This window comes from Maniola hyperantus, chromosome 23, assembly GCF_902806685.2.
Source record: "Maniola hyperantus chromosome 23, iAphHyp1.2, whole genome shotgun sequence".
NCBI classification, from domain to species: Eukaryota; Metazoa; Arthropoda; class Insecta; order Lepidoptera; family Nymphalidae; genus Maniola; species Maniola hyperantus.
The window spans coordinates 7,170,521-7,195,349 of record NC_048558.1 but is presented as its reverse complement, the minus strand read 5'-3'; the positions used below and the strand labels follow the sequence as shown (position 1 = coordinate 7,195,349).

Sequence of the window (24,829 nt, the reverse complement as noted above, 5' to 3'; positions counted from 1 at the left end):
AGAATTCTAACGATACCTCAAACATCCAAATATATTCAGGCATTTAGAATTAGTTATTCTGTAATAAATAAACACACATCTCACCTACACGAACCATGAACACATCACACTTCTGTTTTTCGGCTGTCGTATATAATTAATCGTTGTGGCCAAAATTCGGTCGAAAAGAATATGTATTGTTTATATGATCAAGCCTTATTACATTGTCAGACAATACAAAAGGGCTTCCAGAATTTTATTTAGAAAATTTGAAATTATTTAGATCTAAGGATTCAATTTCTATTGTAGTTAAGAATAATTGGGTTTTGATAGAATAATATTTGATATCGAAATTTATATAATCATATTTAACTAAATTGAAATTGAAATTCAGATTTTCTAAATTTCTTCAATAAAATCAAGTTTAATTTTATATGACACTTGAGACGTATTCCGAAATCCAATTTCACTCATTTTAGATATTTTTGCTACGCTAACGAGCACTTAGTATATTTATTAATCTAACCTAAACCTAAATCTACGCGGACGAAGTCGCGGGCATCATCTAGTACAGTATAAATTATCATCATTTTTATCTTAAAACTAGCTTATGGCCACGACTTCGTCCACTTGGACTATACAAATTTCAAACCCCTATTATACCCCTTTAGGGATTGAATTTTATAAAATCCTTTCTTAGCGGATGCCTACGTCATAATGGCTATCTGCATGCCAAATTTTAGCCCGATCCATCTAGTAGTTTGAGCTGTGCGTTGATAGATCAGTCAGTCACCTAGGTGAAAAGAATATCAGTAAACAAAAAATATTAAAAATGTATTGCCAAATAAATTTTTAATCCTAACGGTATTTGCTGAAGATATTTGGGTCGTAAATAAAAAAAAGTTTTATTACAAAATAAAATTATGCATTTTACATGCTATCGGTACAAAATGTGTTTGGGTATGGTGTCCAAACATGCTTTTTGAGATACGCACACACACAGAAGTCGAAATCGTTGTCCTGTATTGCTGTATGTACCAACAATATTATTGGAAAGAAATACGTTTCGTTGTTATATCTATTGACATATTAATTATTTTCTATACTTTCGCTGAAGGCTGAAGTAAACTACACAGACAATTGGGACAGATATTATTTAGAATGGAAATCACTCACGGTAGTTTAAACGCTAAAATGAACTACGACGACCGAAACGAGTGGTGTGCGCTGTGATCTTATAAGTGGGAGGTCTGTGGATTCAATTTCCGGTAGGGTCAATTTGGGAATTTATAATTTCTTAATTATCTGCGGTCTGGCTCTGGCCTAGTGGGAGGCTTCGGCCGTGACTAGTTACCATCCTACCTGACTGTCAGGCATGCAGGTTTCTTAAGGATACTAGGCTATCACTGCGCTCCCTTAGGTATCCAACCCAAAAGTCCAATAAGAAGCTTCACTTCAAAAATAGATAAAACGAAGTTAAAAACGATATTACATATTTCCCTTCCTTATACGAGTTTTTCAAGGGTTTTCCCAAACATATAGAATGGGGAAACTGTATCGAATAACAATATTAGGGTTGAATATAGGAAAAATAAGGTCAAATACCCACTTTGCATGCTGACTGTACTGTTAGTATTTTGGTGCGGATTATACGCCTTTTGATACACAGACACACGCGTTTTCATCCTTTCTATGCATAACGTGAAATCGTTCTATGGAAATATTTATTGTAGCACTAAAGGAAAAACAGAATCCTTATAGGACCACTTTGTTGTCTGTTTGTCTGTCTGTGTGTCTGTGTGTCAAGAAACCTGGAGAGTACTTCTCGTTGACCTAGTTTCATGAAATTTGGCAGGTAGGTGACTAGGTAGGTCTTATAGCAGACATTATGAGAAAAAATTAAAAAAAAAACGAAAATTTGTGGTTACATCAAGAAAAAAAATTAAAATGTGTTCATGAACGCATAATTAGTATTTTCAACTTTCAAAGTAAGATTACTATATCAAGTGGGGTATTATATGAAAGGGCTTTAACTGTAGATTCTAAAACAGATTTTATTAATTTTAGTGGATGAATAGTTTATGATTTATCGTGCATAATGTCGAAAAAATCCGACTGTAGTACTGAACGCTCTGTGCGCGAGTCTGACTCGCTATTGGCCGGTATTTTTTAGTCTTCCACAAGTTAGTCCTTGACTAGGTATAAGTCCTGCAAATTGCTATTGCGCTGAAACCATGTCTCATTAACATCGAAATGACGTCATTTGACGTATACGGTATTTAAATAAAAAATATGCCATCAGCTCGAAACTTAAGTCTAGTGCTGACGTCACTAAAATGGCGGCCACGCTCATTAGCAACTTGTGGGACTAATACTATTGGCTATTGTAACAATTTGATATCCTCTAAATAATTCATAATTAAGTTAAACATAGGACCAATCAGTAATCAGTTATTTTAATTAGGGCAGTGCCATTCAGAGTAATTACCATGTATGGCACAGGATTAACATGCCTTTGTTAAAATTAATATTCATTAACTATAGTGTAATACTGCGAACAATATTATATTAAACATGACTCCAAAATGTCCAACGCGTCTCTTAAAAATCGGTCAAGTGCGAGTTTGACGCGCACACGCAGGGTGCCGCACCATCGTACAAGAAATAACACTTGATTCTTGAGGAGACCAGTTATCAGTAGTGAACCGGCGATTAATTAAATAAATAAATAAAATAAAACATTTTTTATTCAATCAAACTTTTACAAGTATTTTTGAATCGTCAGGTGCATCTACCACTGGTTCGGAATGCCGTTCCTACCGTGAAGAACCAGCAAGAAACTCGGCGATTGCTCTTTTCAAAGATTTGATATACAATATTATGCCATGTATAAAAAAGTATTTGCAGTCCCGCGCGTTGCTGTAACGAGCTGCAGGTCAAATCCACGCTCTTTGTTGATCATTATGATGACTGATGCAGATCCTATCGCCTTATTGACGGCTAATGAAACTTCAATCATTAAAATAAAACCTTGAATTGTACAGTACCCGGCAGGAAATATTGTAGGTACATCGACCTTTGGAAAGAGATAGCGCTTTCGTAGAGCGTTGAGACGGACAAAACGTCACGCATAGTACGCGACAGGTCGAGATGGTAGGTAATCGGGTTATGAGGCAGGAGGACGCCCTGCCCACCCGCACGTCACCTGCGCTATCCCGGACCGGGTTAGTGTGGGGGTGTGCGGGGCGTCCTCACTCCGATTGCCATCTCGACCTGTCACGTAGACGTACCTACTATGGGTATGAGTGACAGAGACAACGCTCTACGAAGCCGAAATTCGTCTCTAGAGGTCGATGTAATTGTGTAATTTTGTAAGCGTCATTTTTCTGAAAACAAAGCGAAAAGTGGCACGACCATGAAGTTGTTATTCAAAAAAAATGTAATTGTAATACAATGCAATGTCAATTAAATTGGTCGCAGTCGACCAATTTGTTGAGACATCGCTTCGCCGGGATTTTAGGGCGTCTGCAAAAGTAGCTTTATTTATTTACACTATTTTACTATATTATAAAAAAATTATAAACATCGCGATTCGGTGAAGGAAAACATCGTGAAGGAACCTACGTGTCTGAGAATTTTCCAAAATTTTCTCAAGGGTGTGTATAGCGTACCAATCCGCATATTTTGGCCAGCGTAGTTGACTATGGCAAAACCCTTCTCATTTGTAGAGTACATACATATTATTTTTTATTACTGCTGTTCTAATACATCGTCATCAACCGATAGACGTCCACTGCTGGACATAGGTCTCTTGTAGGGAGTTCCACACGGCACGGTCTTGCGCCGCCTAAATCTAACCGCTTCCTGCGACTCGTTTGATGTCGTCCGTCCTCCCAGTGGGGGGTTTTCCAACGCTGCGTCTACCGTTGCGAGGTCGCCATTCCAGCAGCTTGAGACCCCAACGTCCGGTTTTACGAACTATGTGCCCTGTCCATTGCCACTTCAGCTTCGCAATCCGTCGAGCTATGTCGGTTACTCTAGTTCTCCTACGGATCTCCTCACTGTTCTAATATGAACAGTTAAAAAACGATCTTGTGTCCTTACCCTTAACTATTTAAGGAGACGCCCCATTGTTTTATGGCGTTTACTCCGATTGTCGGACAGGATGTGAGTCATTAAAGGTTTCCTGTCAATCGTTGATAGAGAAATGTTCCGTGCTCCTCCCCGTTTAGTTGTTACTTAGTTGCACGCGTGCAAAATTACTTCAAATCCTGTGAAATATATCGCAAACTTTTACAAAATATAGGATTTTTTTGGGTATAATGCTAAGTTTTTGGTAACGTTCTTGTATCTGTATACTAAACTTAACTCATTTAGGTGCATTAGAAGGCAAATACTAGACACAGGCAGACTAAAATACAGGCATAAATAATTTTAAAATACACTCCTTTATGGGAAAAAATATTACCTGCGGCAAAAAGAACAATAGCCACAACGGAATACAGCCGGCAAAGACTGAAACATGGGCTGGAAACGGACATTTAAAGGCTGACACAAACAAAACGCGTGGCGGCAGTTCGACGCGATAACAATATGTCTAAATCCTTTAGTACACCGATGCATTCACATTTCACACGCCTGTAGCGAAATGATTTTTACCCGACTACGGCAAAGCCAAAAGCAAAGGTTATGATTTTAGCAGTATAGTGTAACCATAACGCTAGCAAAAACATAATGTTATTCTTATATTACCTAAACACAATCCAATACCAATAATCATTTGCCACATTTTGTGGTTTTAGTGATTTAGTATTTTTCAAACCCGCATTGCATAATCATATTAAAATTTTTAAGGTTCCGTACCTCAAAAGGAAAAACGGAACCCTTATAGGATCACTTTGTTGTCTGTCTGTCAAGAAACCTACAGGGTACTTCCTGTTGACCTAGAACCATGAAATTTGGCAGGTAGGTAGATTTTATAGCTGGCATTAGGGGATAAAATCTGAAAACTGAATTTGTGGTTACATTACACAAAAAAATAAATTGTGGTCATAAACTAATAATTAGTATTTTCAATTTTCGAAGTAAGATAACTACATCAAGTGGAGTATCATATGAAAGGTCTTCACTTGTACATTATAAAACAGATTTTTATTTATTTTTATGCATCATAGTTTTTGAATTATCGTGCAAAATGTCGAAAAAGTACGACTGTTGTACGGAACCCTCGTTGTGCGAGCCTGACTCGCACTTGACCGGTTTTTAATGTAAAACACACTCTAATCTTGTACACTAACTCTGTACTGCCTTATTATTGTCATCACACGTCGTGAATGTTTCAGGTTTTAAAATGAAACACACGTTATGGAAGCGGCCATTTTATATCACTAGTGCATTTATTTTTAAATTCGCCGCATTCATATTGCTATGAATTAAAATGTTGCATATTTAGCAAAGCAAATAATGACGGCAAGTGAATATACTGGTACTTATACGGAGAGTGGTCTATTAGGCTGTGGTCATAGTGGGAGCGGGAGACGAGTTCAAAGGCTTCTTTATCACGTTGACTTACTATCATCATCATCATCAACTCGTCGTCGTCCGACTACTAAACACGGGTCTCAGAATGAGAAGGGTTTAGGTCACAGTCTACCAGCCTGGCCTAGCCCCGTGCGTATTGGCAGACTTTACACAACTTTGAGAACCTTAGGCATGCAGGTTTCATCACGATATTTTCCTTCACCGGTTAAGCAAGTTAAAACGCAGATAACTCTGAAAAGTTAAAGGTTAGTGCCCGGGACAGCACCTCCGACCTCCCTAGCCTACTGGTTAAAACTTCGGCCTATTACATATTCGGGGGCCGCCAAGCGATTTGGCTTTCCGGTACGGTATACAGTACCGTACCGGAAAGCTTATCGCAATTCAAGGCTGTTTAGGTCCATTTTACTGTAACGCGGAAATATTTCGACTCTCGGTTTTGGTTTCGTTTGGTGAGACGTAAAATCTTGTACTACGGGTACTGTATAGAAACTGATATGGGTACCTTTCTATATTTTATAATTTTTTACTGTTTACCTACACTTCAAGGAAATTACTAAATAATTTTAAATACATATCAAAAATTGCGTGACCGGCAGGAATCGAACCTACATCTTCGGGGTTCGCGCCCGATGCCTTGACCATTCGGCCACGGTCTCGCTTACTGCCAGTGACGAAATACACAGTCGCTTCAGTACTGAGTTAACATACATATCACCAATTTCGTCACTGGCAGTAAGCGAGACCGTGGCCGAATGGTCAAGGCATCGGGCGCGAACCCAGAAGATGCAGGTTCGATTCCTGCCGGTCACGCAATTTTTGATATGTATTTATAATTATTGGGTACCTTTCTGTCGGTTTAATAAAACTGCCATAACTTGTAAGGGAAAAATTAGCCCGCTACTGTTTCATACTGTGTCATCTGCAGTCTCACCACCAGGTGAGACTGCAGTCAAGTGCTAACTTGCAAGTAATCTTTGCTAACTTGTTATGGAATAAAAAAATCGGTCAAGTGCGAATCAGGCTCGCGCAATGAGGGTTCCGTACTACAGTCGTATTTTTTCGACATTTTGCACGATAATTAAAAAACTATGATGCGTAAAAATAAATAAAAATCTGTTTTAAAATGTACCGGTTGTAGACCTTTCATATGATACCCCGCTTGATATAGTCACTCACTTCGAAAGTTGAAAATACTAATTATTAGTTCATGACCACAATTTAATTTTTTTTGTTTGATCTAACCCTAAATTCACGGTTTTCAGATTTTTCCCCAAATGTCAGCTATAAGATCTACCTACCTACCTACCAAATTTCATGATTCTAGGTCAACGGGAAGTACCCTGTAGGTTGCTTGACAGACAGACAGACAGACAGACAACAAAGTGATCCTATAAGGGTTCCGTTTTTCCTTTTGAAGTACGGAACCCTAAAAATGTGTGAAGTTTGTCAATCTGCACTAGGTCAACATAGTTAGGTACTCCTAAGCACGGGCTTACTGGCCGGCGGCGATGGTTTGTGGTGATGATAAAGATGATACCCGCTAACGCTTCCGCTCCCGCTCGTCAACATGAACAGTCTGAAAAACACAACAAACAACAGCGACGTGGGAACAGGCAGCGGTTTGACTGATTTAATATTTATTGCGCGGGATAATTTCGTATCGTCCGTTGTCACGTCGCGGCCATAATAAGCGTAGTGGTCTAAGAGCCAGCGCGTGCCAGACCTTCGTTATTTTATAAAAGCTGAAAGTTTATCTGCGTATTGTCCCCAACACTGGGAGGAACGATCAGCTACAATGAAGTTTGGATCACGGTGGCTTTGGGAGATAACAGGTAAAAAAGGTGTAAAAAATCTTACGTCAAAGTATAGGTAAAGTCTATTTTATTACTTATCTTTGGAATAGCCATTACAAATCATGCCATGCATTGCCAAACACTTAAGGCGGTTACGCACTCATCCGATCCGAGTCCGTGAAAATACGTGGTGGCAATCCCCTGCCAGACGCCGTTACAGTTTAAGGGGGTCTGGCAGGGGGTTGCCACGATATTTATTGTCTGGCAATGCATGACGTGCTTTGTAATGCTATCAGACTTAATAAAACTTTTTTTTCATACAACCATGGAACCTATACTTTTATTGATACTTACAGTAAAATCTATTAAAAATTCATTTACATATTATGTATAGTCATCTACTAACATCTAGCGTGTGAAGCAAGTCAGCTGGCAAAATGCCGCCCTTTGCGCGAGTAGATATTTTACAACTGTCTACTAATTAATATGGTTTTTTATTTATTACCCACTGCAACCTTTAATTTATGGAAAATTTCAAAATTACTACTTTGCTTTATTTTTTAAAGCCTTCTACCGGCTATTTCCAATATTTTATGATTCTTTTATCAAATTTTTCGATCCTAGATTTTCCTAAAATACATTCCTAGCAGCCCCATAGACATAGGGGTTAAGAGGTTATTTATAACAAAGCAAAAAATGAGAGGGATAGATTTATTTACTGTAGTGTACCGTAAAAGAGATGGCCATATAGCAAAATTGGCCGCGACATCGACAATAAGCGCAATGAGGGTTCCGTACTACAGTCGTATTTTTTCGATATTTTGCACGATAATTCAAAAACTATGATGCATAAAAATAAATAAAAATCTGTTTTAGAATGTACAGGTGAAGACCTTTCATATGATACCCCACTTGATATAGTCACTCACTTCGAAAGTTGAAAAAACTAATTATTAGTTCATGACCACAATTTAATTTTTTTTGTGTAATCTAACCCTAAATTCACGGTTTTCAGATTTTTCCCCAAATGTCAGCTATGAGATCTACCTACCTGCCAAATTTCATGATTCTAGGTCAACGGGAAGTACCCTGTAGGTTTCTTGACAGACAGACGGACAGACAGACAGACAGACAGACAGACAACAAAGTGATCCTATAAGGGTTCCGTTTTTCCTTTTGAGGTACGGAACCCTAAAAATCATACGAGGTAAGTACTTCAGTACTCTTAGCTTACTGACCAATTGGTGTGAACGTGAAATTTGAACCCGGGACCTTTCATTAAGAAATACTTACGTGTTGAAATGATTAGAACCGACACCGGATACTATAACCGCAAACTAATTCTAACGAGATATTATTAGTTAAAATAAATGGTATCTAAACTTATTAGACCATTGAACTCACCAGCGTGACCACTAACAGCTGTTTCCGATTTAACTAAATGTCAAATTTAACTATGCTAAACAAATAACTGTGACAGACACGATGGGGAACAAATTTCAAACGAGGTTTAATGTTAAGTATTGTGGTTTACCTGAATTATTTACCGGGGTTATAAGTCCCGCAATTTGATAATGCGCGTGGCCGCCATTTTAGCACTGTCAAAATTACGTCATTTTGATGTTAATGAGACATGGTTCCAGCAATAGCAATTTGCAGGACTTATATAACTGCATAGTATAAAATCCATTGAACAATTTTAATCCAATTTTACTCTTAAAGCGACTACAGGCCCCGCAAATGACAACAAAAAAAAACTAAGCTCGTATAAAGGCGGGTATAACTTTTTTATATCGGAAAAAACCGTTATCAGTAACGTTGCGCGTTGTGCTCCGGCGTGGAAAATGAAAACTAAATAAAAGTGGGCCGCTCAAATATTGGAGCATCTGCTATCAAAACTTTACGCGGCCCTATGGGAAACAAGGATATTTACTAGTTATTACTGGATAGGATTGGCATAATTTTGTATTTTTAACGTTTAAAAGATTACTTGTGTCGGTATATTATTTACTAATAACGATAACGGGTAGTCAAAGCGTAATATCGTTAATGAATAATATCTAAACTAAATAAAAGTGGGCCGCTCAAATATTGGAGCATCTGCTATCAAAACTTTACGCGGCCATAGGGGAATCAAGGATATTTATTAGTTATTACTGGATAGTGCTTTTTTTTCAATTTATAAACTAGTTCTTGGCTGCAATCAGATCCGCTGGCAAATGATGATGCAGCCAAGATGGAGCGCGCTTGCCTAGAAGATGCCTATTCATTATTGATTTGAAGATACCCATATTAAAATTGGAAGAGAAAACTGATGCTGGAAGGTCGTGCTTGCAAAATTTTACATTTAAAAGCTTACTTGTGTCGGTATATTAGTTACTAATAACGATAACGGGTAGTCAAAGCGTAATATCGTAATGAAAAATGTCGCTTCATTGCATTCAGCCCTGCTGGCAAGTGATGATGCAGCCAAGATGGAGCGCGCTTGTCTAAAATGCCTATTTGTTATTGACTTAAAGGTACCTATGTTAAAAGTGGAGGGGAAAACTGGAATATTATGAAGGATTGACCCCAACTATTTATCTCTATAGACCGTCATGCAATTATTGATGTAAATAAATTTAAAAAACCGAACAGTGCCGAGCTTTTATACTTTAACTAGCTTATGCTCGCAACTTCGTGAGCAGGCGTGTCACCTGATGTTTAGTGATTACCGCCGCCCATGAACATTTGCAGCACCAGAGGAACCGCCGATGCGTTGCCGGCCTTTTAGGAATTTGTTGGTCCGCCCCTTGAATACCCCATGTTGTAATCAACTTCATAAATTTGAAATCCCTATTTCACCCCCTTAGGGATTGAATTTTAAAAAATCCTTTAGCGGATGCCTACGCCATAATAGCTATCTGCATGCCAAGTTTCAGCCCGATCCGTCCAGTAGTTTGAGCTGTGCGTTGATAGATCAGTCAGTCAGTCAATCAGTCAGTCAGACAGTCAGTCACCTTTTTCTTTTATATATTTAGACTAGCTGACCCGCCCCGGCTTCGCTCGGGTGGAATTTAGAAAATCGAGGTGGGGGTTGAATTTCCGAAAATCCTGAAATACATAGGTATTTCTTCATTTGTTGCCGAATTACTCATAGATCTAAACTCCCCTCCCGCACGCGCACCCCCGCCTTGGTGACGCCCACTTCGCAACGGGCCGTGCAGCAGAAATCGTAATATTTTAATTTCGCCATAACTTCAAAACCAAACGTCCAATTTTAATCATTCAAAGACCAAATATTATCTCCATAAACTGTTCTTAGTGATGAAATCATTTATTTTGATAAGGATTAATAGCATGAGTAAAATAAACGCGTTTAAATGTAGTCCAAAAAAAATTCAAGATTTTTAAATAAAAAAATGGTTGCTGTGCCTCACTCGACATAGATGGGTATAGTGTGTCGCGGACTTTTTTGTAGATATTTATAAGATCTACAATTAATTAGAACATTTTATGGTTCTATCTTTTATAGTTTAGGCAGCGTACGCAAAATAAGTAACTTTTCTGGTTGATTTTTTACACCTTGTGTCCGAAAAACCCAAATATCTTACGGAACCCTATTTTTTTCCAAAATAAAATATAGCCTATGTTACTCGTGGATAATGTAGCTTTCGAATGGTGAAAGAATTTTTAAAATCGGTCCAGTAGTTTTTGAGCCTATTCAGTACAATCAAACAAACAAACAAACAAACAAACAAACAAACAAACAAACAAACAAACAAACAAACAAACAAACAAACAAACAAACAAAGTTTTCCTCTTTATAATATTAGTGTAGATGATTTTTGCCATATCCAGTAGTAAATAGGTAACTCTGGGTAGAGCCACGTGGGTGCGATTGTCGTATTTATTGGAGGGGAGGTGATTTCTTCCACTCCTCGGTTATGAGGTGCGGCGTCGTATGATTGTTTTCGGCTTTAGGTTATGGGTATTGGATGCCCTACCCATATAAATCGAAAAGTTATTAGTGTTTTAGTAGTTTGGATAGGCAAGACTTCGTTGTAGTCACATAATACTTAATAAAATATACCTAATTAGCTAATTGCTATATAAACGTCGCAACGTCACTTTCTCCAAATGGAGAAAGTTAGTTTGTAAGAAATTTAACGATTTAACGTCCTAATTTAATTATTTATTATTGCATTTTACCTCATTTTACTACCTTTTAAACATTTATAACATCATTGTACCTAAATCTTTTGTACTAGCCAATTGTTAACGTTTACGCTAGGTGTCTTTTATTTATTTCTTAAATCTCTTTTTTATGTAAATATTTTGTTTATGTATGAATGTTGATGGATATTCAAATAAAATAAAATAAACATAGGTATACAATAAAAATTGTATATTGATAGATTCAGAATAGATTGATAATAATTTTTAGGTATGACTGACAAAGACAACCCTCTAGAAAGCCGAAATGTCATTCTATAGACCGATGTACATTATTTTCCGCCGCGTACTCTATGTAGTTTGATTTAATTGTCCAGGAGCAATTTTTTGAAATATACAACCGATTTTGGCCACGCGCCAAAAGAGCCTTGTCGCATTATTAGCTGCGGGCGTCATCTAGTAATATTATAATTTATAAGCCCCGAAAATTGCTAATGCGCGTGGCCGCCATTTTAGTGACGTCAGCACTAGAATGAAGTTGCGAGCTGATTGTATATTTTTATTTCGGCTGACGTCAAAATGACTTCATTTCGATGTTAATGAGACATGGTTCTAGCGCAATAGCAATTTGAGGGACATATTATAGCGAACTGCGAAATATTTAAAAATGTAATGCCGACTGCACAATTAAGTATTGTGCGTGCTGTCTACATTTTAAACACCCAGTAGCCACTATGGCCATGTCATCATGCTGTCATTTACTGTCACTTTGAATGACAGCCTACACTCATTAGGGTCACAACCACAATTATGCGGTTTTATTATTACAATCGTGTTTTTAAGTTGCGTTTGTTTACTTGGGAATTATTCTGTTTTGACTTTTGATACGTTCTTATGCTGACGCAATGATTGCTTGCATTTAGGACATTATTTTGTGAGAGAATAATGAAACTTATGCCTAATTGCACCAAGCAAATTATCATGGTATCATGGTTTAGTCAACATTCTTTGTATAGAAAGAAAGAAAGAAAATGCATTTATTTGTTGTTGATGTCACAGATAAAAACAACGTATAAATGTAACATTTTCATCTATGACACCACCCCAAATGGGTGTACAGCTCAGCATAATGTCTTGCATCATATGCGTTAACACACATAAGATGCAGGACGCTGATTTTCAGCTGTATGTAGTTTCTCTTTTTAACATAGACTCCCACTAAAAATAATTTTTCGAACTTCTAGCGAGAACTTTAAAAAAACCTAAATCCACATAATATAGTCAGTTGCGAGAAAAGGCTAATCTTAAAAAGGGAGAAATTAACTGACTGACTGACTAATTATATCAAGGCACGACTCAGACCGCTGAGACTCTAGAACTAAACTAAAAATCCAACAATAATTGAGTTCTAAAAACTCTTTAAAACATTTTAAATTTTAAATGATTACTTCTAAATGTATTTCCAACCGCCAGGTTTTCTCATTGAAGGGGGAAATGTGTCTAAATAAGTAAACTTCGCCACTCTATTTAGTACCAGAAGAAGTTTCTCGATTTAAATTTATTCAATATTGCAAGTCGCAAATGGAGTTTCGCCGAAACCCCGCGACGCTCAATACATTTGCAATTCAAATACAAAATTCAAAATATACTTCTCGAGTAGGCCTTTCTGTCCAGTTTGGAATCGAAAAATCTCTTACTAGAAAATTGTTACAGGAACTGTCAGAGGTACCTCTACTCGGTACGGCATTCCGAACCAGTGGTAAATTATTTTGACGATTCAAAAACACTTGTAATAGTTTATTTGAATAATAATATATTGTATTCTATTAATAATTAGAATGTAATATATTTTAGTATATTATATTTTAACTACGCGTGGACTACACAAATTTCAAGATTACTACACAGAATTCAAATTTTCAGAGGTTATTAAAATTACTATAAATATGTGGAATTGTCTGTCTATCTTTCTGTGCGTGTCCGTCCGTCTGTTACGTTTTCGTGGCCCATCCGTAAAACTAATTTTGACTTACTTTGGTACAAAGTTAGCTTACACCCGGGAATAGGCTTTTTTTATCCCGGAAAATCAAAGAGTTCCCACGGGATTTTCAAGAACCTAAATCCACACGGATGAAGTCGTGGGCATCATCTATTAGATTTCTCTATTACGTAGATAATTCAATTTAAATAATACTTAACAAATAATTGCATAGAAAACCCCGCCCCCATCTGGCATTACGAAAAATTATTATTACTAGCAATACAATTTGAATGGCTCCTAGCGCCTAGCGCACATGTCGTAATGAAAAATAAACAATGCGCGTATAGAAGTTGATTTAGGGTCTACAAACAATCTATAATAGAGACTGCAGTTTTTAGATTAGGGTGCTTTGTTGACCTTGTGGGGTATTAGCTACTACACTTGATAAATTGCGTTACGGAGATTAAAATATAAATATTTAAGGTATTGTGAGGAAACCTGCAAGCCTGAGAGTTTAATATTTTTATGGAGACAAACAGACCCGCAAATGCCCCTTAAACTTAAGGGGAAAATCTATAAAACAGTCGTTAGACCTGTCACATTGTATGGTTCAGAATGTTGGGCGGTAAAAGGGACGGATGAAAGGCGAGTACATGCGACTGAAATGCGAATGTTGAGATGGATGTGTGGTGTGACAAGGATGGATAAGATAAGGAATGAATATATAAGGGGTAGTTTGAAAGTAGCGCCAGTGGTAGAAAAGATGAGGGGTAATAGGCTGGCATGGTATGGGCATATAATGCGGAGGGAAGAAGGCCATGTCACCTAGAAGAATGTTAAGTATGCATGTGGAAGGAAAAAAGAGGAGAGGACGACCAAAGAAAAGGTGGATGGATTGCGTGAAAAAGAGGTGGATAATACGTTGACGAATGACAGGAATGAGTGGAAGAAGAAGACATGTTGTGCCGACCCCACGTAGCGTGGGATAAGGTAAGGAAGAAGAAGAAGGAGACAAACAGTTACAATTACATGAACAGTTAGTACATATTATATAAAACACTTATACCTAAACAGTCTCTTAAAATTAATACTTAGATATTACAAAAATATGTCCACAACTAAATAATTGGGTATAGCACGCGCATGAAAACAAGAATAATAGGCAGGTAACAACTTATTAAACAAAAAACAAACCAAAGCCGACTAATGAATAACTAGGCAGTTTTTGATATCCTTAAATGCTAATTTATATATTTAACTAGATGATGCCCGCGACTTCGTCAGCGTGGATTTAGGTTTTTATAAACCCCGTGGGAACTCTTTGATTTCCCGGGATAAAAGTAGCCTATGTCCTTTCCCGGGATGCAAGCTATCTCTGTGCCAAATTTCGTCAACATCAGTTGAACGGATGAGCCGTGAAAGGCTAGCAGACAGAGAGACACACTTTCGCATTTATAATATTAGTATGGATGAACGTTTACAAGTGCTTTCGAATCGTCCAAAGGATTCACACGTGGTTAATTGTTTTGGAAGTTATTTTACCGTATTTAAGCACAAAACGCTGCATTATTAAACCATCTAAAAAAGCTTGTAATACTACAATTCCCATAACATTTTGGGAAATTACATGCACAATAAAGTAAGCAAATTCGATATACTAAATGACGGGAACGCGAAAAGAATTCTAACCAATCATATTAACGCAAATTTGCCTCGTATTATTCGGGTGATGATTCAGGAGCAGGTGGTAAATTTTAAGATCTCTCGTCTTCGTATTTTTTTTAAAGAATATTAGCTATGCTAACATGACTAGTATCCCCCTTTCCCCTACAACAAAGCGTAAAGCTTGTGCTAGGAGTAGGTACGACAATAGTGCAACGCCCACCCGTTCCCGTTTTGAACCGCCGACCTTTCGAAATTCAGTCCGGTACTCAACCGTTGAGCTATTGAGACTCGTTCTCGTTCGTATTTCTTAGGCCGTGTCGTGCCGGGTCGTGAAACCTTTGGATTAACTACATATTAACATAGTAGTGGTTTTGTTGAGTATGCGGGGACTTGAAGAGGTAGGTTCGATCTAGTTCCCATTTTACTACCGTACCGCAAGACATCGCCAAGGTCTGCACCCGTACGTAGCCGAAATTTCACGGATTTGCCCCCTCATTTCTAATCCGAACCACTAAGATTTGGAACACTCTTCCAGCATCAGTTTTCTCCTCTAATTATAATATGGCTACCTTCAAGTTAAGAGTGAATAGGCATCTGCTAGGCAAGCGTGCTCCATCTTAGGCTGCATCGTCACTTGCCACCAGGTCTGATTGCAGCCAAGCGCTAGTCTATAAATTAAAAAAAAACAATAGGTTCACGACTGGCACCTAGTCACGAGGTTTGACAGTTCTAAATTAAGTTAGGTTTGTCTGTCCTTCTCTAATCACGTTGGTAAGAAAAAGATGCAAACACTCTTAAATTTAGTTGTGCTCAGAATCATACCATTGTAATATTAAAAACTTTTAGCTTTCCCAAACTCCCACCAGCTCTTGTAGTGCAATAAAACGGACGGAATACATCAGTAGCGCCCTCTGTGTTACGTGAAATAATTTCTCCCGCCGTTTTTGCTTTATTATGCAATCAATTTCATAAAAACGATATCCATTCGTGTAATTTTCAGATGAGTGTTGTAAAAATAAAGGGAAGCTCTTAATATTTGCGTAGGTACCTATTGTGATATTTTTATTCATCATCATCATCATGATCAACCCATCACCAGCTCACTCAGAGTGAGAAGGGTTTGGCCATAGTCTACCACGCTGGCCAAGTGCGGATTGGTAGACTTCACACACCTTTGAGAACATTACAGAGAACTCTCAGGCATGCAGGTTTCCTCACCTTCTTTTGATGTTTTCCTTCACCGTTAAAGCAAGTGATATTTAATTACTTAAAACACACATAACTCCGAAAAGTTAGAGGTGCGTGCCCGGGATCGAACCCCCGACCTCCGATTAGAAGGCGGACGTCCTAACCACTAGGCTATCACAGCTTCAGATATTTTTATTATAAGTTTAATATTTTTACATAATATAAGTTTAATAGATGATTTTGTGATCTCCAGAGCCTTGCCTTGCCGCCAAGCGATTTAGCGTTCCAGGTTAGCTCGCTTCCATCTTAATCTTAGACTGCATCATCACTTATCATCAGGTGAGATTGCAGTCAAGGGCTAACTTGTAGGTACCTATCTGAATAAAAAAAAAATTATAATAAGCTCCCAGAAATCATCAGAATATGTCTTCAAAGTTTTCATAGAACGTAAACTAATTGAAAATCCTATTATAATGTACCTACTCGTATTTAAATTATTACTTATTTTAAATGACAAGAAAGCTTGGGAATGAGTTGCCGTTTAAAACTTTGGTTGCAGTTTGGTTCACGATTTTTTCCTCGATGCGAGTGAGTGAAGCTTATTCCAAAAAGTTAGAGAACTTTGTATTATGTTTATGGTTAAATATTTTAGAAAAAAAACCGGCCAAGTGCGAATCAGACTCGCGCAACGAGGGTTACGTACTACACTCTACAGTCGTATTTTTTCGACATTTTGTACGATCATTCAAAACCTATGATGCTAAAAAATAAATAAAATTCTCTTTTAGAATGCACAGGTGAAGACCTTTCATATGATACCCCACTTGATATAACTATCTTTCTTTGAAAATTGAAAATACTAATTATTAGTTCATGACCACAATTTAAATTTTTTTGTGTGATGTAACCACAAATTCACGGTTTTCAGATTTTTCCCCTTATGTCTGCTATAAGACCTGCCTACCTGCCAAATTTCCTGATTCTAGGTCAACGGGAAGTACCCTGTAGTTTTCTTGACAGACAGACAACAAAGTGATCCTATAAGGGTTCCGTTTTTCCTTTTGAGGTACGGAACCCTAGAAATTAGAGAGCTTTGTATTATGTTTATGGTTAAATGTAGAAAAAAACTATTAATCTAAAATGGCCGCGTCCATGATTGGATTATGATTGCGGAGCGAGCCAAATCGCCGCGCCGAGCTATATGCAGCGACATAAATATACAAGATAACACCCCCCGCGCCATTGTTGGCTAAAATGATGGGCGGGCGCCGATATCGGATAACATATAGACTATAATATAACTTTCAGCTTTGTCGGTTATAATAAACATTCGGGTATTTTTTGAATATAGGTCAAATTCGATATATACGAAAAATATAAAAGTTTGATTTTTCAGTAGTTTCATAAGCTTTCTGGCGTAAATGTACTCGATTCGCCATACATAGACTTATATACCTACTACTAGCAGTTGCCCGCGACTTCGTCCGCGTAAAATTACTGGTTACTCATGAGATCTGAAATTTTCCCGCTACAAAAGGCCTCACTTACCTACTCACTCAGTCTCACCTTAAGGCACGGAACCCAGAGTGCCTACCTAAATGGCAATTTTCATATCTCTAACTTCAAAAACATAGGATTTTCATATAACTTTTCAACCCCCCCTTCACCCCCTTAGGAGGGGGATTTAGTTAGGTCCTTTCTTATCTGATACCTACCCCCTAAAAAGAACTTCAAAAACATAGGACTTTCATACAACCTTCGACCCCCCTTTCACGCCCTTAGGGGAGGGAATTTTTCAAAACCGTTTATTAGCTGACACCTACGTCCTAGACAGAACCTATCTTCCAAATTTCAAGTTTGTAGGCCTTATAGTTCCTGAGATTTCGTGATTAGTCAGTCAGTTAGTGAGTGAGTGAGTGAGTGGTATTTCGCTTTTATATATTTAGATTGAGGTTCCAGCTACTCGTGTGGTTCCAGGTTCGATTCGAGGATGAGGTGAGGTCGATTCGCTATTTATATATTGTATATCTGTATTGACGTTGCCAGTGTGAGAAAATTGTTTTAAGCCATTTTTTATTATTATAATACATTTTTAGGGTTCCGTACCTCTAAAGGAAAAATGGAACCCTTATAGGATCACTTTGTTGTCTGTCTTTCAAGAAACCTACAGGGTACTTCCCGTTGACCTAGAATCATGAAATTTGGCCGGTATGTAGGTCTTATAGCAGATATTAGGGGAAAAATCTGAAAAACGTGAATTTTTGGTTACAACACACAAAAAATTAAATTGTGGTCATGAACTATAATAATTAGTATTTTCAATTTGCGAAGTAAGATAACTATATCAAGTGAGGTATCATAATGAAAGGGTTAGAATTCCCACGGGATTTTTATAAACCGAAACTTACGCGGACGAAGTCGCGAACATCACCTAGTGAACAAAAGTATTTCAGTAAGTTTTTTTGTTGCAGGTAATAATACTACGGCTACATTCATTAGTTGAACTGATATGGAGGAAAACAGGAAAGTAGAGGGCGTGTGATCGTCGAATATTTATTTAAAAAAAACTTTTTCTTCTTTTTTTTTTAAATTAAAAATACCTAAATGAAACCCAAAACACACTCGTCGAGTGCGATTTGTGCGTGGTGGTGGTGCGTATTGCTTGCCGAGTGGCTGCTTTTCCTGCATGGTTAGCAGTGGGAGGGCGGGTGGTGCATTTCGCATGCTGCATGTTGCATCATACAGATTCGACCTGTTTCAGCGGATTACAGCAAATTAAGTTTTTGGTTCATTGCATAAAAATACCTACCTAGTTATTATCTATGTAAATATAGATATAAAAAGAAAAGGTGACTGACTGACTGATTGACTGATCTTCCAACGCACAGCTCAAACTACTGGAATTGCGCTGAAAAGCATTCAGGTAGCTATTACGACGTCGACATCCGCTAAGAAAGGATTTTTGAAAATTCAACCCCTAAGGGAGTAAAATGGGGGTTTGAAATTTGCGTAGTCCACGCGGATGAAGTCGCGAACATAAGCTAGTCTTAGTATGGAAAAGGTGCCTGACCGAATGGTCTATCCGCTAAGAAAGGATTTTTGAAAATTCAACCCCGGTAAAATACGGATTTGAATAAAAAAAGTCTACACGGACGACGTCGCAGGCATAACATAGTTCTTTATATAAAGCGACCCGCACACGAAACTCCTGGTTTTATAAAGTCGGTTAAAAGCTATTCCAAATTCGATTTTGTAAAGATGACGACCAGGTATTCAAACCGCAGTGCACTGCAGAATGAAAACCGCAATCAAATCTATTGATGGAAGCTAATCGGGTGTTGCTATGCGTTGCGAATGTCTGACCGACTACCCGGTCATAACTAGCATTGAGCTGCCTTTGCACTAGCAAGTGTACTCGACCGGTTATAGTTGCGAAAATACTCGACTAAAAATTAAAATAACTGAGTGAAAATCACAATCAAATCTGTTAATGGAAGCTAATCGCGTGTTGCGAATGTCTGACCGAATGCCCGGTCAGTTGCGAAAATACTCGACTAAAGGGACGCGACAATATAAAAAGGATTATTTAAATGTATAGAAAGCTTGGAAATGCCTTAACAGCTTTGATAATTCTAATATAATAATGTAAAAGTGTTATTGTGAAGTGATGGTAATAAAAAGAATACCCGACTGAGTTTGTTGTGGGCTTTGGCTTTGTGTGACCATTGTAACTGTAGTTATAAGTTCACGTAAATAATTACCTCTAATCATCACACTATCGTACAAATTTCACAATTCACAATCAAAAAGTGTAGTACAATGGGACCCAATTTGAATAAATGATTTGAGTTTGAGTTGATCTATTAACGGAGGCCTCAGAAGTAACAGTAGCAAGTTCACTCGATTACTTTTCGAGACATAATGAGGTATTAAGATCATTAGGTGCGATATCATCGTCGGTATTGATAAATCTCAAGTCACGATTATAAATACTAACAGCTATAGTGAGTGTAGATACAAGGCCGAAGACATTGACATATTTTAGCAGGCTTACCTTGACATTCTTTGATGTGAGCTACACTTACGACAAACACAGTTTAGGATTAAGTGCTTCCCGGCTAATATATCGATGAAATGCGAACATGCTGGCATCAATTCGTTGTGAAAAGCCGAAGTAGGTAAGGAAACATTGTAGCTAGTTTATTCAGACCTGCGACTAATAAATGCATACTGGTAGATGATATTGGAACGCCTTTTAAGTAATGTAAACGTGGCACGGTAGATTCGTCTGGAATCGAATGTGATTCCAGCGGGTACCACAGAGTCTCTATCTATGAGATACAAATACTTTATTATTTAATTCTCCTGAATACTCAAATCTTCTACCCATCTTACCATCCTTGTGTTCAAATGTACTCGTGCTAGTAGCTATTGTCACTTGTTCAAGTAATGTAAACGTGGCATGGTAGGTCCGCCTGGAATTGAATGCGATTTCCAGTGGACGCGAGTGGATCTCGTTGACTGAGCTCGTGTGACGTCACCACCGTGACGTAGGCTGCTTTTGTATAATCTAAACTCTAAAATCATATAATTTTCACTATAACAAGACTGACGCCCAGACGGACGGTAGAGTAATTAGAACAACTATCGCTTCGATTAATTTCTTTGAGGAATACAGTCTGTCTGATGAAATAACTAAAGTGACACACCACACATAGTTCTTATGGTTATACTGAAGTGGCAGAGGACTGTTCAAGTTGATGGAGTGGTAATCGCGTCTTGGACATTGATGAACAAATTTGAAGGTCGAGATCTTCCGACTAGCTGATAAATGGCTGGTATCGGTGGGATGAGAAAGGCCGTAGATAAGGAAAATTGCAGCTACTTTAATGAGACCTGCGGACAAATGCATGCATAGTTGAAATTGATGAAATACCTGTTCAAGTAATGTAAACGCGGCACGGTAGGTCCGCCTGGAATCGAATGTGATTTCAACTAACGTCTATGAGATACAAATACTTCATTATTTAATTCTCCTGAACACTCAAATCTTCCACTCATCTTACCATCTTTATATTCAAATGTACTCGTGCTAGTAGCTATTGTGACTAGTTCAAGTAATGTAAACGCGGCACGGTAGGTCCGCCTGGAATCGAATGTGATTTCCAGCGGGTGCGACAGAATCTCGTTCTAATTTAGCGGCCGTCGGATTGAGTATTGTTTGCGTGTTAATGAGCTGCGGACCGCCGAGCTCGTGTGACGTCACCGCCGTGACGTAGGCTGCTTTTGTCTAACCCTAAATTCTGGGTGAGAATTTGGGGGAGACAAAGTAGTAGTAGTGACTAGTGGGGGAGTTCAACAGGGATGGTGCCTACTAGTCAAATCAACAAGTTCTTATCGAAATGTGAAAACATTCGCTTAGTGTAGGAGCTTGTATGAAATAGGTACATGAAGGTACATATACCTACTCGTAGCGTGAAATGTAACGTCGTAAAAATTTGACTTAAGTACCTACTTTTTTAGATGGTTAAACAGTGGTCGTAAATTTTGTTTTTTTTCGAAGACTCTGTATTTAATTATTTATTAACTACTAAGAAATAATTTATTTCTACTTATCGCGACTTTTCGTGCGCGTGGACTACACAAATTTCAAACCCCTATTTTACCCCTTTAGGGGTTGAATTTTCAAAACTCCGTTCTTAGTGGATGGCTACGTAATAATAGCTATCTTCATGCCAAATTTTCAGCCCGATCCGTCAAGTAGTTTGAGCTGTGCGTTGATAGATCAGTCAGTCAGTCACCTTGTCCTGCTATATATTTATTGAGAAGATACTCGTAGGTATAGGGTAGATAGGTAAATCGTACCCAGTTGTATAATGAAAGCGATCAGACACCTCACACCAGCGCTCGGTGGAAAAGCTAACGTCTGCTGAAGCTGACCGCAGAGCAGTTTCCGAACACTGCCTGTACAGATTAATCACTAGAAAGCTCTACCCGATATTCAGTAAGCTACATTTCCTATTATCAAAAGCGAGTATCTTTAACCTTCGATTTATTTCACAAATACCATTTCTTTTACCTAGATTTTTTTTAAAGAATATTCTTATTTACCCTTTCCTCTCCAACTAAGCGTCAAGCTTGTGCTAGAAGTATAGGTACGACAATAGTGCAACGGGCGGGGTTTGAACCGTCCGGGTGGATTTTCAGTCCACTCCATCACCGGTTGAGCTATTGAGGCTCTAAATATTAAGACTGAATAGATAAATGTGAACACGTGTGTCTATCTGTCTGCTAGCTTTTCCCTGCCCATTCGTTAAACCGATTTAAACGAAATTTGGTACAAAAACAGCTAGAACCCCATCCAAGGATATGGGGTACTTTTTGTCCCAGAAAAACATATTCCCACGGGATATTTAACAAACCTGAATCCTCGCCGATCAAATCGCGGGCATCATCTATTAAGTCGTGAGAAAGCATGCATATCATAGGTTACTTTTTATCCCGTAATATTAAAAGTTTCCACGGAATTTTGAAAGAACCGGAACTTAAGTACGTGGGAAAAGTCACGGGCAACATCTAGTATCCATCAAAAACAATAATATTATGTTCTGCTATACTCTTCCAAAAACTAACTAGTAGAGTATACATGAGTAAGTTTTTGAATTAGTTTCCATAATATATCTCCTCTTGATAATTATTTTATTCTGCATTATAAAGTACTAGTTGATACCCGCGACTACGTCCACGTGGAATTCGGTTTTTTAAAAATCCCGTGGGAATTTTGATTTTCCGGGATGAAAAGTATGCCTATGTCCTTCGCCGGTATGCAAGCTATCTCTGTACTAAATTTCGTCAAAATCGATTAAACGGATGGGCCGTGAAAGGCAGACCGACAGACAGACACACTTTTGCATTTATAATATTAGCATAGAGTATGGATGGATGTATTCACCAGATAAGATAGGCAGTAAAGGTTAAATCGGTTAACGAAAAAATAATAGAAAACCGTGAATAAGAGAATTTGAAATCCGCAAAAACGTTTTTTTCAATCTTTATAAAGTAACTACGTTTCTATTTAGGAATGCAGTGAAGTGTGAACTGGGAATCGATCGGATAGTATTGGAAGTAAATGAACGTATCTCTATAAATCCCGTTTGTTCGTGTTCCCGCGGGAACGAGAACACATCACGTAGAATTTGCGGCGTCTATGCAATTCTGGAAATCACTCGATAGTCGATACTGTAGGCTATACCTACAGCCGCTATGAGACCGTGTCATAATCGATTTAATGAACATGGTTTTGGTATCTAGGTATCAGTGGCGTGCACAGAGTTTGAAGTCAGGGTATGCATTAGTAAGGTAGGAACCTGTTTAAGTTATCAGGTCATAATGAAAATATGCATTGATCTGTTACAACTGGGGTAAGCAGTGCATGTATGCCTCTACGACCTGCACGCCACTGCTAGGTATGCCTCCGGTGAAATACTGTCATCACTCAGACTAGAGGAATAGTTAAACATGTTTAGTGGTTTGCTATTTCCATCCAAATTTCCAATCAACCCTTTGATGGGTACTACTGAGCACAGGTCTCCTCTCAGAATGAGAAGGGTTTAAGCCATAGTCCGCACTCCGCACGCTGGCCCAGTGCGGAATGGCAGACTTCATACACCTTTGAGAACATTATGGCGAACTCTTCAGGCATGGAGGTTTCCGCACAATTAAACCGTTCCCGTTAAAGCAAGAAATATTTAATATTTAATTGATTAAAACGCATATAACTCCGAAAAGTTAGAGGTGTTTGTTGACCTCCCCAACCTCCCGAATAGGAGGTCCAACCTGGTTCCTCCTTCACCCTTCTACTATCGTACTGCAAGGCATCGCCAAGGTCTGCAATCGTACGAAGTCGAAATTCCACGGATACGTACGTAGCGATTTGCCTCCTCATTTCTAATCCGAACCGCTAAGATTTGGAACACCCTTTCAGCATCAGTTTTCCCCTCCAATTATAATATGGGTACCATCAAGTCGAGAGGGAATAGGCATCTTCTAGGCAAGCGCGCTCCATCTTAGGCTGTGTCATCACTTGCCACCAGGTCTGATTTCAGCCAAGCGCTAGTCTATAATTTTTTTTTAAAGGGAGGCGAATGTCTAAACCACCAGGCTATCGCCGCGCCGCTTACTGTCCGATTAAGTTGTAAATAAAAAGCTTCGAAAGCTCGCAAAATTTTGCATTTTTAAATGAGTCGTTAAAACCTCATAATCATCTGTTTGATAGTTCATGTAATTAGCTATTTATTACGATGATAGGCTTTTAAACGCAGGCAACTCAGTTACCTAGTTTAAAGCATTAACCTACTAACATACAACTTGCACATGATAGGTATCTTCTTATTGGATTGTAAGAAATTTTCTTATTGGAAATGTACTTAGATTGAGTGACTTATAATACTGAAAAGTATTTTAATGTAATTGCATTTTTTTGTATTAGGGATGATGACTTCTAGTCAAATTAGCGACTTTTTATCAA

General features: G+C 38.1%; 1 protein-coding gene and 1 non-coding gene across 2 annotated transcripts in view; one reads left to right on the top strand and one right to left on the bottom strand.

Moving 5' to 3' along the window:
* Positions 1 to 24,829, top strand: part of LOC117993128 (uncharacterized) — a 713,143-nt gene that overhangs the window by 552,024 nt on the left and 136,290 nt on the right. The window lies entirely within an intron of this gene.
* On the bottom strand, positions 6,105 to 6,176 carry TRNAS-CGA (transfer RNA serine (anticodon CGA)). The gene has a single exon. It is a non-coding gene; the product is annotated as a tRNA-Ser (tRNA).